At 50.5% G+C, this 13,713-nt stretch overlaps 1 protein-coding gene across 1 annotated transcript in view; it reads left to right on the top strand.

Moving 5' to 3' along the window:
- The window catches only part of HSD17B12 (hydroxysteroid 17-beta dehydrogenase 12), a 1,764,331-nt gene that overhangs the window by 1,601,897 nt on the left and 148,721 nt on the right, over positions 1–13,713 (top strand). The gene's annotated exons all lie outside the window — the stretch shown is intronic.

Genomic DNA, 13,713 nt, shown 5'->3' with positions numbered 1-13,713 from the left:
CCCACCTACACTATAATGTGAACCTACCCCTTCCCTCTCCTCCAAATATTATTTTGAGCCCTTTTTCTTTTTTTCGCCAGAAGGCCATTGCAAAGGAAAAGCATAATAAAACCCTTAAAATTCAGTGAAAAAACGTTAAAACTTTATGAAAGACAGTTAATATGATCTGCTTCTCCACATAAAACAGGAAATTTGACAGGTGTATGAAGTGACAACGATCTCAACTGTCCCACCCCCATTGCTCAGCCCATGATCACATACACAAGATTACAGCAGCGATCAATTAGAAGATAAAAAATTACATGGATCATGGGGCTGAGTAGGACATCTTAGGTGGTGGGGTGGGAGTTATGATTGTGATCACTTCCCACGCCTGCCAAATGTCCTGGGTTGTGTTGCAATGGCTCTCACCTGAAGTACATTTAAAACATTTTTTTTTTTTTTACTAAACTGACCCACACACCAGTGCTTCATCTATCTGTGGAGCTGTTTGCCAGGGCTCAGCCCTGGCACTCATTTTTGAGCCCTGCACTTATTGTCTCACATTATGAAGTGCTGATAGTGCATCCATCAACCACAAGGAGCAGGTATGAGCTGTAGTGTAACCCCAAATATGTCAACACTGTGGGGTGCAGCTATGGGTGGTGGCAGCAGTGGTGGGGAACTGGCCACCCACAGTGTCATAGGAGTGCTAGAAAACATTTGGACCCTGGCACTTATTTATTTACAAACTAAGCACGCACTGCCACACATACATCCACACAGCGGCTACTCCAGCCCTCCCAATCCGCATCCAAGCCCCATGAAACATTTCGCTTTCTAGACATTCAGGACAAGCCAAACTATTTTTCTGGGCATTCACTCAAGTATGTACAATGGGATGTCTGGGAGAACATTCATCCAGTCGGTGTGGGATGCCAATTGCACAAAGGGAAATACCCTATGTGGGCAGAACAGCCATGTTGGCCTTTCGTTGTGGGCCACACACACAGACCACAAAGTAAAATGGCTAGGGTGTTGGATTTTAAAAATACACTGGTGTTGGGCAGAATTGCATGCAGTACCCCCTAGGACAACCACACACAATTAGGACTACAGGTGTAAGCAAGACTAACCTTTGGTCTGTACCACACAGTTTGGTGGTAGCGAGCTGAGCAGCCAGGCTTATCTCAAGAGTGAATGTGAGCAGTACAAGTAGTTACACAAAGGACTTTCAATCACAGTGGTTCAAGTAGACACTTATACTCAAGGTTTCTTGGTAAACACTTATTAATTTATTTACATAATCATTTATAAAAAATTCACTAGATGAAGACAACTTAATATTATAGACCAATACACTTCAATACAAACTCTGGGTTTTTGAGACAGTTTGAGCTCCCTTGACAAAGGAGCCAAATGGCAGTTCAGTTACTTGGCAGTGAGCAAAAAGGACAAAAGTAAGTAGAATAGATTGCAAATAGTTTCAGTTCACCAGAATAGTTCAATTCAAGTCATTAGGCTAGGCCAAAGTCAATGGGCTAGTGTTCTGGAAAGGAAAGAGCAGTTCTGGTATCAAACGGTAAAGTCTTTGCAAAAGTTCTCAGTAGTAGTTTAGGCGAAAAAGGATCATTTGTGGGGTCACAAGCTGATTAGGCCTGCAAGTTGGGAAAGTTTCACAAACATTTTCAACGAGAGTGGCATTCTCTCAATCGGGTTGGCACAGTACCTTTTTGTGAAGAAAACAAAAGTTGCTGAAGTCGTGGTTCCTGGCAGTTCCTGGTAGTTCCTGCAGATCTCGCTGTTCCTGAGCCTCAGCCATGGGGACAAGAGGGAGGACATCAGGGGACTCCTGCACTGCACAGGATTGTTGAAGAAAGCAAACAAAATTGAGTCACTTTAGTTCCAGTAGCTGTAGATTCAGGAACACAAACTGGTTTACCTCTCCCTAGTTAAACCTAACCAGCCTTGAGAATGGTATCCAGGTGTCTTATGAGTTGATTGGTCCCACCAACTCAAAGGAAGGAAGCCGTCCTTGAAGAAGCTTCTCTGTTGAATGGAGTTTGGCAATCCGGACCTGCAGCAGGGCTTCACCAGGCAAACCAACGGTCCAGTGATTTCAGCAGCCGTCCTCTTCCAGCTCGTCTTCGGTTCTTTCCTTCCAGTGGCCGACTCTGCTTTCCTCCTGGAGACTCGCCTTTCAAACAGTTTTCTCCCTTTCATTCCAGCCTAGCTGTCACTCACCCAGCAGGGTGGCTGTCCTTGCCGGACAGTCAGCCAGCCAATCACGCCAGAGTGCATTTGGATCTACTAGGAGACTAAGCACAGGGAGTTTCGGGCACCTCCCTCACTTCCTGCCCACCCCAGACACTCAGACGCCAAGGGCAGACTTCAGTCCTGAAGCCGGCCAAAGGCACACGAACAAAGGGACCAAACCTGGTTTGGCGCGCAGAGACAAACACCAGGAGGACCTTTACAAAAAGAAATGGCGAAAAAAAACTGGTACCAGTTTAAACAAAGGGGCTTAAGGCGCCATCTTGGAAAACATGGTAGTTCGTTGTAAAATCACTGCCACCAGCCTTTTCAATACGAAAGGGTAGCATTTGTCTGCTACATGAGTGTTTAGACACAGGGGATACTATGTAACCCCTCCAGCACTCCATTGTAAGATGGTGTGTGCTGGGTCTATGAATTTGGAAAAGACTAGTAAAGTCTGAGGGTGCTGTGTAACACACATGAAAAGATGATGCCTATGGAGATGCCTATGGAGTTATCTAAAACTCCATAATCAGAGAACACAAATGTAAAGCACACATCAAAACACAGGAAAAGGAGGCCTCTGCGACCAATGGGTTTGATAGACATTGGTCAGTCAATGAGAGATTTGAAATAGAAGCTGAAAAGGGGGCTCCAGAGCTCGGACGGAAAGCATGAAAACCCATAGAAGCCTGAGAAAGGGAACAGTGCAATATTGAGTCGGGAGTGAGTCAGTCTGCGTCAGTCCCTATACTTCTTTTTTTTTTTTCCTAGATGAGCTGCAGCGACAAGACATTGTGGACATTGCACCTTTAACGCTTGAACGAGGTGTGGCTACGAGGTGTGGCTACATAACAGGAAGCGGAGCGTGCGTGGAGTCAGGAGTGAGTCAGTCTGCGTCAGTCCATGGCGGGACGAGGCGACGAGGAGAAAATGACTGCTACCTCGACAAGCACGGGCCATGATGGTCCTGCAACAGCGGCGTAAGACATTGCAACAACGCAGGATGCAAAATCCTTGGACGGCCTTGAAAGCAGACGTGCCATCAAATGTATCGAAGGTAAGCGCTACGGCCAGCAAACTGTTAATTTGCGATGCGCTACATTCGCCACACTGAGTCAGAGCCTGAATCAGCACCAGAGTCCACGTGTGGCCCCGATGCTGCTGCTGATACAGGCTTTCACCCTTCCATCTTAGACATGCCTGTTAAATCGGACATTGCCAAGTTCTATCCCCAGCCCTTGGGCTCCACGCTAAACAGTGTGGAGGTGTCTTCGGAAGCAATTCTGGTTACAGAGCCTATGCCAATGCCAAACACTGCTCCAGGTTTAAGCGCCATGGTCACATCAACTGAGGTAAACATGATGCAAACCCCCCTAGACACTGGAACAACGTCCACGTCGGTCGTGGAGGGCGCAGGTAATGTCTCTTCTTTACCTCTGGAATCTGCTGATGCCTTTTTTTCACCCTTTGAGTTCACTGATGTTGAACTAATGGAGGCATCACAAATCGAAGACGGGTCTGAGCTACAACATGAGCTCATTGCCTCCCAAAACATTGCATCCTCTATCAAACCAGCAAATTGTGGTGATTGCACAGATTGCCCAATTACAGACACGCCGAATTCAATAACAAGAGCATCCCACACTGTCGAAGGGTCAATAACCAATCAAAATACAAAACTAATGGACGAAATAACAACCCCTTTCAGTGTTGGTTTTGTGATACATCCAATAGCTTCACAACAGTCATCAGAAAAAGTCAAGAGGTTAAAAGAAAAACCGATTGAAGGGCAAATGAGCCCTGAGGTGTCTGGAAACTCTGACAGGGGATATCTAGTCACTCAGAGCTTGAAAAAACGCAGGAACAGCAACCTATTATCAATAAAAACAGCTTGAAAGATTGCTGGATCTCCAGCACTTGATCCATTGAGTGATCAGATCAGAGGATTTGATTTATTGCCAGAGCGGCACCTAATATCAAGTTTGCCTCAAACTAGAAAATCTTCACTCAGGACCCCTAGGAAAGGTTGCACCGAAACCTTACCAGACCCTCTAGTGGGTGAAATGGGTGGTAATGTGACGAAGAACGCCACAAGAAATAGTGATGTTCACTCAGTCTGTTAACTCCACGCATCTAAGTAGGGATGATCTATGTGAGCCGCGAGTGAAACAAGTCTTTCGTCTGCAGCCGCGATACAAATCTATAACAATGTTTTAGCAGCGTCTTCGACCGCACTGCTTCCATTCTTAAAAATGTATGAAGCTCTGCATGATACCCTAAAAGATCAATCTTCTCTAATCATCATTTTGAAAGAAAAAATGGATAGGTTTGAATCAACGACCACATTTCTTCAAAACCAATTGTTACGTGAAGCAGATCACACAACACGATGGCAAGAGAGGTTAAGTGATCTTGCAGCTCGACATCATTGTCAGAATGACACACTGACAGGTGGTTTGTTGGAAGCCTTGAAGTGGATGCATCATTCTGACTCGGCAACTTCACGGCAAGAAAAAAATCATCTTGCTTATGTCACGAAATCTACAAGTTTAAGTGACAGGCAGTTATCTCAACAACAGCCACAAGTTATTCAGACTCAGCAATCCTGTGACAATGTGCAAAATCTCAACAAATTGGAAACGAGGAAAAGTGATCAATGCTCAAATCCTAGTGGTAACATACCAGAAGAGATCTTACAACCAGATGTCAATCGAATAAACCAAACGGTTGTATCTAGCTTGCCCGAGTCCAATACAACAAATGAGAAAGAAAGGCCAACTGAGGCCATTGTTTTGACAAATAATGAAAGTCAACCACACACTAGACCAATCATAAGTTCAACCTCGTCCAAACCATTGGTTTCTTTTGGCATCTTTGATGGAGCGGCAAAATCCATTGTTTTAAGTCCAAGGTCCAATCCTAAAACCACAAAAAAAACATTTCAAATTTGCAGGAGGTGTTGTCAAGTAAGAGAACGTTAGGGGCTACGAGATCGAAAGTTGTCCCCTTAAAAAAGAAATATATAAGAAACATACCTCCGCAACTCGACTTAGGTTCGGCTAGTGGAATTGCGATGGACTAAGACTGTTCCCATCAACCTACTGGAAATATTGTCGATTTGCCCCTTTGTCAACGTGGTCAGCTGCCTCCACAAAATAAGCGACGCCGTGCTGAGTCAGAAGAAGTGGAGCAAAGAAGTAGATCCCAAGGGTCAATAACTGACCTATATGATCTCTCTACTTTCTCCAGCATGGGGTCTGGCATGGATTCACATGCTCATGAATATTCCCCGTCGTCAGGCTGGGAATCCTCGGTAAAGAAAAAACCAGTATCAGTTTCGTTTCTGATCTGTCTTTCGTAGTAATAACCAATCACTGGTCTCTGCGTCATACTGACCACAGCCAATGACTGCCCTCTACCTAAGCACCGCCTCTGGCAGCCATCTTCAGATTTTTACCGCACGTTCATGTGTTGGGATCCTCGTGCTATTGCTCTCGAGCGTTAGTGCTATTTTTTCGCGCTTTTTACAAAAAACTTCGATTCTTTCGGTCAAAAGAGCCTCAAGCTCCACCGATCCTACATCCGATCAACGGGGACCCGTGTCGGATTCATCTGTGCCCCTCAAGGGTGAAGATTTCGTCGAGCTACACTTCGGAGGACTCCAGAAGCTTCTCAGGCCCTGTCTCGGAGATGGCCCAGGAGAAGGGAAGCTCGACGCCCGGAAAGCTGTTCAGGGTCTGCCCTGGATGCCAGCTGCAGAACGTCTTCAAGGAGGACGAACACTCTTTCTGCCTTTACTGCCTTCATGAGGACAAGACGCACGTGGAGAAGGACTGTGCGTTTTGCGGCAACATGTCGGAACGGACCATGAAGGACCGCCATCAACGTCTCGCCAACTGGCTGGAGGGTAAGAGCCCGTCTGGCGAGAAGAAGAAGAAATCCGAGCGGTCTTCTAAGACCTTTGAGGGCGCCCCGGCGACGGGGGCCCAACATAAGGCCAAGCACCGCGAGTCCGCTGGCACCGGGAGCGCCGAACGGTCGGGCTCTGCGGGCGCCAGGCAGGGCGCACCCTCCCCGGCACCATCAACCACGAGCCAACGCTCTGGGTCGGGTAAGAGGAAGGCCGAGCACCCGGCGAAGCTCCTGGAGAGGCCCCGGTCGAGCTCTAAGGCAGAGGAGGAGCGTGGCAGTGCCCCCTCCCTCAAGGATAAGGCGGTGAGCGCACCTAAGGTGGTGAAGGCCTTGATCCATCCGACCAAGCCCTCTATCGAAACGGTCGCGGCGGCCCTGGCTCAGCCTGTGGTGGCTGCACCAGTGGTGGCGACCTCAGGGCCCAGAATCTCCCTGCCTCCTCGGAGGGAGTCTTCCTTTGTGCCCATCGATAGGACCCCCGTGAAACCCTCCGTGGGGAAGAAGAAGGGGGGGCAGGGCGTCGTCGTAGAGTCGGCCTCAACCTCAGAAGAGGAACTGATCGAGGTCTTAAGCCACGGCCTAGGCGTGGAAGAAGGCCAGCCCGTCGGAATGGACCCCGACGCAGGTGACGACGACGACATCGTCGAGGATACCGACGGGGCCCCTGCTCGCCCGTCGGATTCCCCTCTGCCAGCGCCGCAAGACAACTCGGCGGCCATTTTGTTGGCCATATAGTCCTTATGCTCCGAGATAAGGACGAGGCTACCGTTACCGACGGAGGAACCTCTCCCGTCGGGGGATCCAGAACCGGGACCTTCTGGTGTTCCCCCTACCAAGAAAAGAAGGATCCATCCACCACCTCCTTTTCAACCGTCGCGCCCCTTCCAGCCCTCCTCCCCGTCCACCCGAGGGGATGATACGGGGACTGACACGGCAGCGACGGGTACGGACGACGAGGCATACGACGAGGATTTTCCGTCGTCGCCTCCCACCAGGGCCTCTCCGCCCGACGAGATCGGATCTTTCCACTCCATGATCTCCAGGGCTTCCGAGCTTTTCCAACTCTGCCCTGAGGAGAAGAAAAAGGAAGGCTTCCTTTATCAGCGGCGCGAGGCCAAGAGGAAGACGGTCCTCGCAGTGCCTCTGTTGGACGACATTTGGGATGAGGGCCTTTCCCTCCTCAAGAACCCTTCCACGACGCCAGCTAGAAGAGACCGGTACGAGAAAAAGTACCGGGTCCCGGACACGGCCCCCCTATGCCTCCGGGCGCAGCCTACCCCGGACTCCGTCGTCTCCGCGGCAGCCAGGAAGAAAGCGGGGGGGGGTGCGGCCTCCACATCGACTTCCCCGCCGGACGGCGAGGGAAAGAAATTGGATACTATGGGGCGTAGAGTCATCTCGTCGGCAGCGACGACGATTAAAGCGGCCAACGCCTTGGCTATCGTGGCCCGCTACGACAGGGAGCTCTGGTACAAGATGGCTCCCCTGCTGGATTTTCTGCCGGACGACAAGAGGGCGGAGGCCCTTGAGATCCTGCAGGAAGGTGAGGTGGCCTCGGACCACGCCATCACCGTGGCGACGGACATCGCCGACACTGGATTCCGCCAGCTGGGCAACGGTGTTTGCCTTCGACGTCGTGGATGGCTCAAAGCTACGGACTTCCGGCAGGACGTCCAGACCAGAGTCCTGGACATGCCCTTCGACGGGAACAACCTGTTTGGGAAGACAGTGGACGATTCCCTTCAGGCCATCAAGGCGGATACTGAGACGGCCCGGGCCCTTGGAGTCCTGCAACGACGGACGCCCTTTCGGAGCGGCGGAGGCAAGGGCGCCTCCAAAGGTTCCAGCGGCGGTTTCGCTTCCTACCGTCAAGCGGCCCGCTCGTCGTCGCAAGAGGCCTACAGAGGACGAGGCAAGTCTAGCGGACCCCGCCGTCGTCGCCAAGGAGGTCAAGGCGGCAAGGCCGCGTCCAAGCAGGATTGAACCGGCCTTGGGGTCGGGCCCCCACCGAAGCACCCCGGTGGGAGGCCGGCTGGCGGGCTTCGTCAGCGTGTGGGAGTCCATCTCCACCGACCTTTGGGTGCTGGACGCCCTGGCCCGGGGCCACGCGCTCGAGTTTCAAAGAAGGTGCCCGCGCGTCCCCCCCGTGGCCAGGAAAGAACTTCACGTCCCTCAACTTCTCCTGGAGGTAAAGGCGATGCTCAGAAAGGGCGCCATCGAACTCGTCCCAAAGAGGCTTCGGGGCTCCGGAGTCTACTCGAGATACTTCCTCGTGAAGAAGAAGACGGGAGGATGGCGCCCCATCCTGGACCTGCGACGTCTGAACAAGTTCATCAAGGCGCAGAAGTTCCGGATGGTCACCCTCCAGCACGTCCTGGGTCAGCTGGAGGAAGGAGACTTCCTATCGTCATTGGATTTGGAGGATGCCTACTTCCACATTCCCATCCTAAAGGGGCACCGCAAATTCCTCAGATTCGTGGTCCAAGGGCGTCATTACCAGTTCAAAGCCCTTCCCTTCGGACTACGGTCGGCACCCAGGGTATTCACCAAGTGCCTTGCACCGGTGGCGGCGCAGCTGCGCCGCGAGGGGATCCACGTCTACCCCTACCTGGACGACTGGCTCATCCGCGCCAAGACGAGGGAGCTCGCCGTGGTCCACACGGCAAGGACCGTCCAACTCCTCACGGACCTGGGATTCTCCGTGAACTACGCCAAATCCCACCTGGTGCCCGCGCAAGTCGCACTGTTTCTGGGAGCGAGGCTCGACACAGTGTCCCTTCTGGCCTCCCCGTCGGAGGAGAGGACCAGGACCATCTTGGGCAAGGTGCAACGGATGTTGGTGGCCGACGCGGCCAAGGTGAGGTCCATCAAGTCCTTCCTCGGGATGATGTCTTCCTGCATCTACCTCATTCCCATGTGCAGGCTCCGGATGCGCCCGTTGCAAGAATTCCTGGATGCGCGCTGGATCCAGACGACGGGCAGCTTCGAGGAAAGGATCAAGCTCGACGAGAGTTTCCGACGAGCGATACGGTGGTGGGGCACCCGCGCGCATCTGACGGCGGGCATGGTCTTCCAGACCCCAGCCCACCAGGAGACTGTGACCACGGATGCCTCCCTGGAAGGGTGGGGAGCGCACACCGAAAATCTGCACGCAAGGGGACTCTGGCTCCCGACGGAGAAGTCCCTACATATCAACGTCCTGGAGCTCCGTGCAGTGTTTTGGGCCCTCAGGTCCTTCCTTCCGTCCCTCAAGGGCAAGGTGGTGAGGATCTTCACCGACAACACCACCACCATGTTTTACATCAGGAAACAGGGCGGAACCAGGTCCCCAGCGCTGTCCAAGGAGGCGCAGGATCTGTGGCATTGGGCCGTCGCCCAAGGGATTTTTCTGGTGCCGTTTCATCTGGCAGGGATAAAAAACACCATCGCCGACTCACTCAGCAGGGAGCTGCGCTCGTGCCACGAGTGGGAACTACGGCAGGATCTGGTGGATCGCCTCTTCCGACGGTGGGGCACACCCCAGATCGACCTGTTCGCGACGGCGACGAACACCAAGTGCCGGAGGTTCGCCAGCAGGTTTCCCCAGACGAGGAGCATGGGCGATGCTTTCTCGTTCCCCTGGGAGGGCCTGTTCCTCTACGCGTTCCCTCCCTTGCCTCTGCTAATCCGGCTCGTCAACCAGCTCAAGAGGTCACGGTGCAGGATGATCCTCGTCGCACCTGCGTGGCCGAGGCAGATATGGTTCCCGGACCTTCTGGACTTGTCAGCGTCCCCGCCGATCAAGCTGCCGGCGGACGCGGATCTACTCTCCAGGGAAGGAGGCGCCATCCTCCACCACGACCCGAAGTCGCTGAACTTGCAGGCCTGGCTCCTGCAGCACTAGAGTTTGGAGGATACGACATACCGGCCGATTGCAGAGAGGTTCTTGCAAAGGCCAGGGCGTCCTCGACTCTTAAATGCTACGGACACAAATGGAAGAGGTTCTCTGTCTGGTGCCACGCACAGAAGATTAACCCTCTACGGATTACGGCTCCCCAAGTACTGCCGTACCTGCTGACGCTGGCCAAAGCTGGTCTGGCACATGCGTCCATCAAGATTCATCTTGCTGCGATCTCCCGATACACCAGAACCACGGGCCGGACGTCCTTGTGGTCTCATCGTCTGGTGAAAGAGTTCATGAAGGGACTGTTCAGATCGTTCCCGCCGGTGAAGGCTCCGGCCCCGGCGTGGGAGCTCAACGTGGTGCTGACCAAGCTCATGGGACCTCCGTTCGAGCCTCTGCACTCGGCCCCGTTGAAGTTTCTATCGTGGAAAACAGCTTTTCTTGTGGCCATCACCTCCGCACGACGAGTGGGAGAGATCCAGGCCCTTTCCTGCAAGGCCCCGTACTTGACTTTCCACGACACGAGGGTAGTGCTCAGGACGCACCCCTCCTTCATGCCCAAGGTACCGTCGGACTTCCATCTCAACGAACCCTTGGTGTTACCTGTGTTCTTCCCGTCGCCTTCGTCGCCGGCTGAGAGGACTTTGCACTCGCTGGATGTAGCTAGAGCGCGAAGTTCTACGTGGACCGCACGAAGGGTTTTCGGAAGACGTCACAACTCTTTGTGAACTTTGGACCTGTCAATCAGGGGAAGGCTCTCTCGAAGGCTTCCATCTCCAGATGGCTCTCCGGCTGTATCATGTGCTGTCACCGGTTGGCAAACCGACCGCTGCCTGGCCGTCCGAGAGCCCATTCCACCAGAGCGATCGCAGCTACCACGGCGTTCCTATCTGGTGTGCCCCTGCTGGACATATGCAGGGCTGCTACGTGGAGGTCGACGCACACCTTCACGAAATTCTACTGCGTCGACCGGGATTCCAGGGAGGAGTCCAGGGTCGGCCAAGCAGTGCTGCGCAACCTGTTCGCCTGAGGTGAGCCTGGTGAGGAGGTAAGATGCTTAATGTTGAGTTGATGTGATGCTTAATGTTGAGCCTTTGCCACCTCCCGTGGTTGTGCATGTGTGTACTGCTATGTATTCTTTATTCATGAGCATGTGAATCCATGCCAGACCCCATGCTGGAGAAGGAACAAGTTACTTACCTGTAACTGTTGTTCTCCAGCATGGGTCTGGCATGGATTCACATGCGAACCCTCCCGCCTACCCCTCTGCGGCTCTTCACTTGGTCATACTGCCACTTCACGTGCTTCCAAATCTGAAGATGGCTGCCAGAGGCGGTGCTTAGGTAGAGGGCAGTCATTGGCTGTGGTCAGTATGACGCAGAGACCAGTGATTGGTTATTACTACGAAAGACAGATCAGAAACGAAACTGATACTGGTTTTTTCTTTACCGAGGATTCCCAGCCTGACGACGGGGAATATTCATGAGCATGTGAATCCATGCCAGACCCATGCTGGAGAACAACAGTTACAGGTAAGTAACTTGTTCCTACTCAGACGAACCTGAGGAGTTCTTGTCGCTTCCGCAGCATGAGACTAGTGACCTTAATGGCGAAAACCGGCAACGACTTAGAAGTTCGAAGAGACGTAAAGGTGGTTGAATCCAGGAATCGATTGAAGAACAACAGTGGGAGGAGTGCAACGAATAATACTACCCTGGTTTCAAAATTGAATCCCAAACAGACTTTAATCCAGGGAAAGAGTCAAATTCACTACTCAACTCGTGTTCATTCTGCATTCAATGGTAACAATGCAAACTCAACTTGTAAACTAAGACTTCAAAATCTTCATGCAGAGGATGGCGAGTTGAATTTGAATTGACACAATGTGATGAAACTCTTCAACTGTGTCCCGTCATTGCGTACAATTGTCTGACGCCATCAAAATTGTAGAGTATGCCACAGAGAAGTGCTGTGATAAAGTGGTTCTTCACATCACCTCTGCTTCATTACGTAACACTATTCTGAAAGCCGCAGACGAACTACTAATCTTCGGCTTCGACATCACCCTAGAACCAAGAGTTGATGGAGTGCGAAGATCTATGAAAGTTGTTGATAATAGAAGCAGAGGAGATGGCAATTCTTATACTAATTCCAAATACAAGGATTTTCATTTGAGGAAACGACGCTTGTAATTAGCAACAACAGGAGTCGAGGGACACGCAGTGTGTTTTTTTTTTTTTTTTTTTGTTTTGTTTTTTTTTTAATCATGGAATACAAGAGGCTTCGCTCATTTAATTGATGTCCCCTGGAAAAGAAAAGAGTCGCCCTTTGTAATTTGTCGCCAGGAGACTTGGTTAAGTGATCCTCCATCACGGAACGGGTATGCTATCTTACCGAATCCTGCTATAAAAAAACCTATAGGTAGACCCTCATCAGGACTCCTAATGCTAATAAAAATCACTCCCTGGTTGTCCATCATAGATTCGTTTTGTCCAAATCCATTTCTTCAAGGAGCCGTATTACGAACTGACAATTCAGACGCTGAAACAAGGAAACACCTGTTAGTATTAAATGGATATTGGAATTCGAAACAAATCAGCTGTAAGAACTTTGTAAATTCAGTTACCCGACATATTGATGAGGCCTTAACAAGATTTAAGAACCTTTCCATCATATTTTGTGGGGATTTAAATTGCGCCTGGTTTAAATTAAACCAAACAACTCAGTTGTTTCGACCGCTAGTTGAAGATGAGGAAACAGCAAAAAACCACATGTAGAGAAGTGCACTCAATATTCGTAACTGTTCAATGGTAAATGGACATGTGAAAGGCGACCAACCTCCACATGCAACCTGGTCAAATAACAATTCACAGTCTATAATTGACTATTTTTGGGTCTCCCAAAATCTTTTTGAACAGGAACTATCACTCGAAATTTGTGAAATGCCAAATAGTGATCATAAGCTCCTACGATTTTCCTGTGCGATTAAATGGCCAGAAAAATCTAAGAAATATTGTGTTCCAGTGATGGGCAATGTAGGTGGAAACAGACTGCGAATTAATGCTCCTCAAATCCAGCTTATGAATCGACAACTATCAAAACAGACTAAAGGGTCGAAAGTTGACTATGTGCCGCTACTTTCAAACTATAGTTGTAGAAAATCATTCATTACAACGTTCGTAATTCAACATAAACATCGTTTCACCATGCAAATCACAAATGCTAAGAGACTGATGCAAAGAGATATCCGAGTGCTAAAAAAAGCAGGATCCTCGAAGTCGTGTGTAAAGGACATAAAAGCTGCTATTGGAGCACGAAGATCAAAATACAGAAATTGGTTAAGATCGCAAAGAATGATAATTGAGCAGGATCAAGCAGAAACCTTCCTGAAATATCTGATCACATTGAATTCCTATGAAATCTGGAAAATATTAAACTCAGGAGATTTGCAACATCAACCTTCTGTAGCGCATGAGATTGACGCTTCAAGGTGGGAAGCGCATTTTACAAATACGTTCTTTAAACCTATGAGTGAATCAATCAAAGAGTGTCAGATCAACATCACAACTGGGGGCATGCAAATCTCGTCAACTGATATCGAACTTGCAATAAAAGACCTAAAAATTTCTCGTGCAGCGGGCCCTGATGTGATTTCGAACGTAATGTTAAAAAAGACCGTT

The sequence above is a fragment of the Ambystoma mexicanum genome, chromosome 11, assembly GCF_040938575.1.
Source record: "Ambystoma mexicanum isolate Mex_15411 chromosome 11, UKY_AmexF1_1, whole genome shotgun sequence".
NCBI lineage: Eukaryota > Metazoa > Chordata > Amphibia > Caudata > Ambystomatidae > Ambystoma > Ambystoma mexicanum.
The sequence above is the reverse complement of the archived record's forward strand: the minus strand, read 5'-3'. Positions and strand labels throughout refer to the sequence as shown.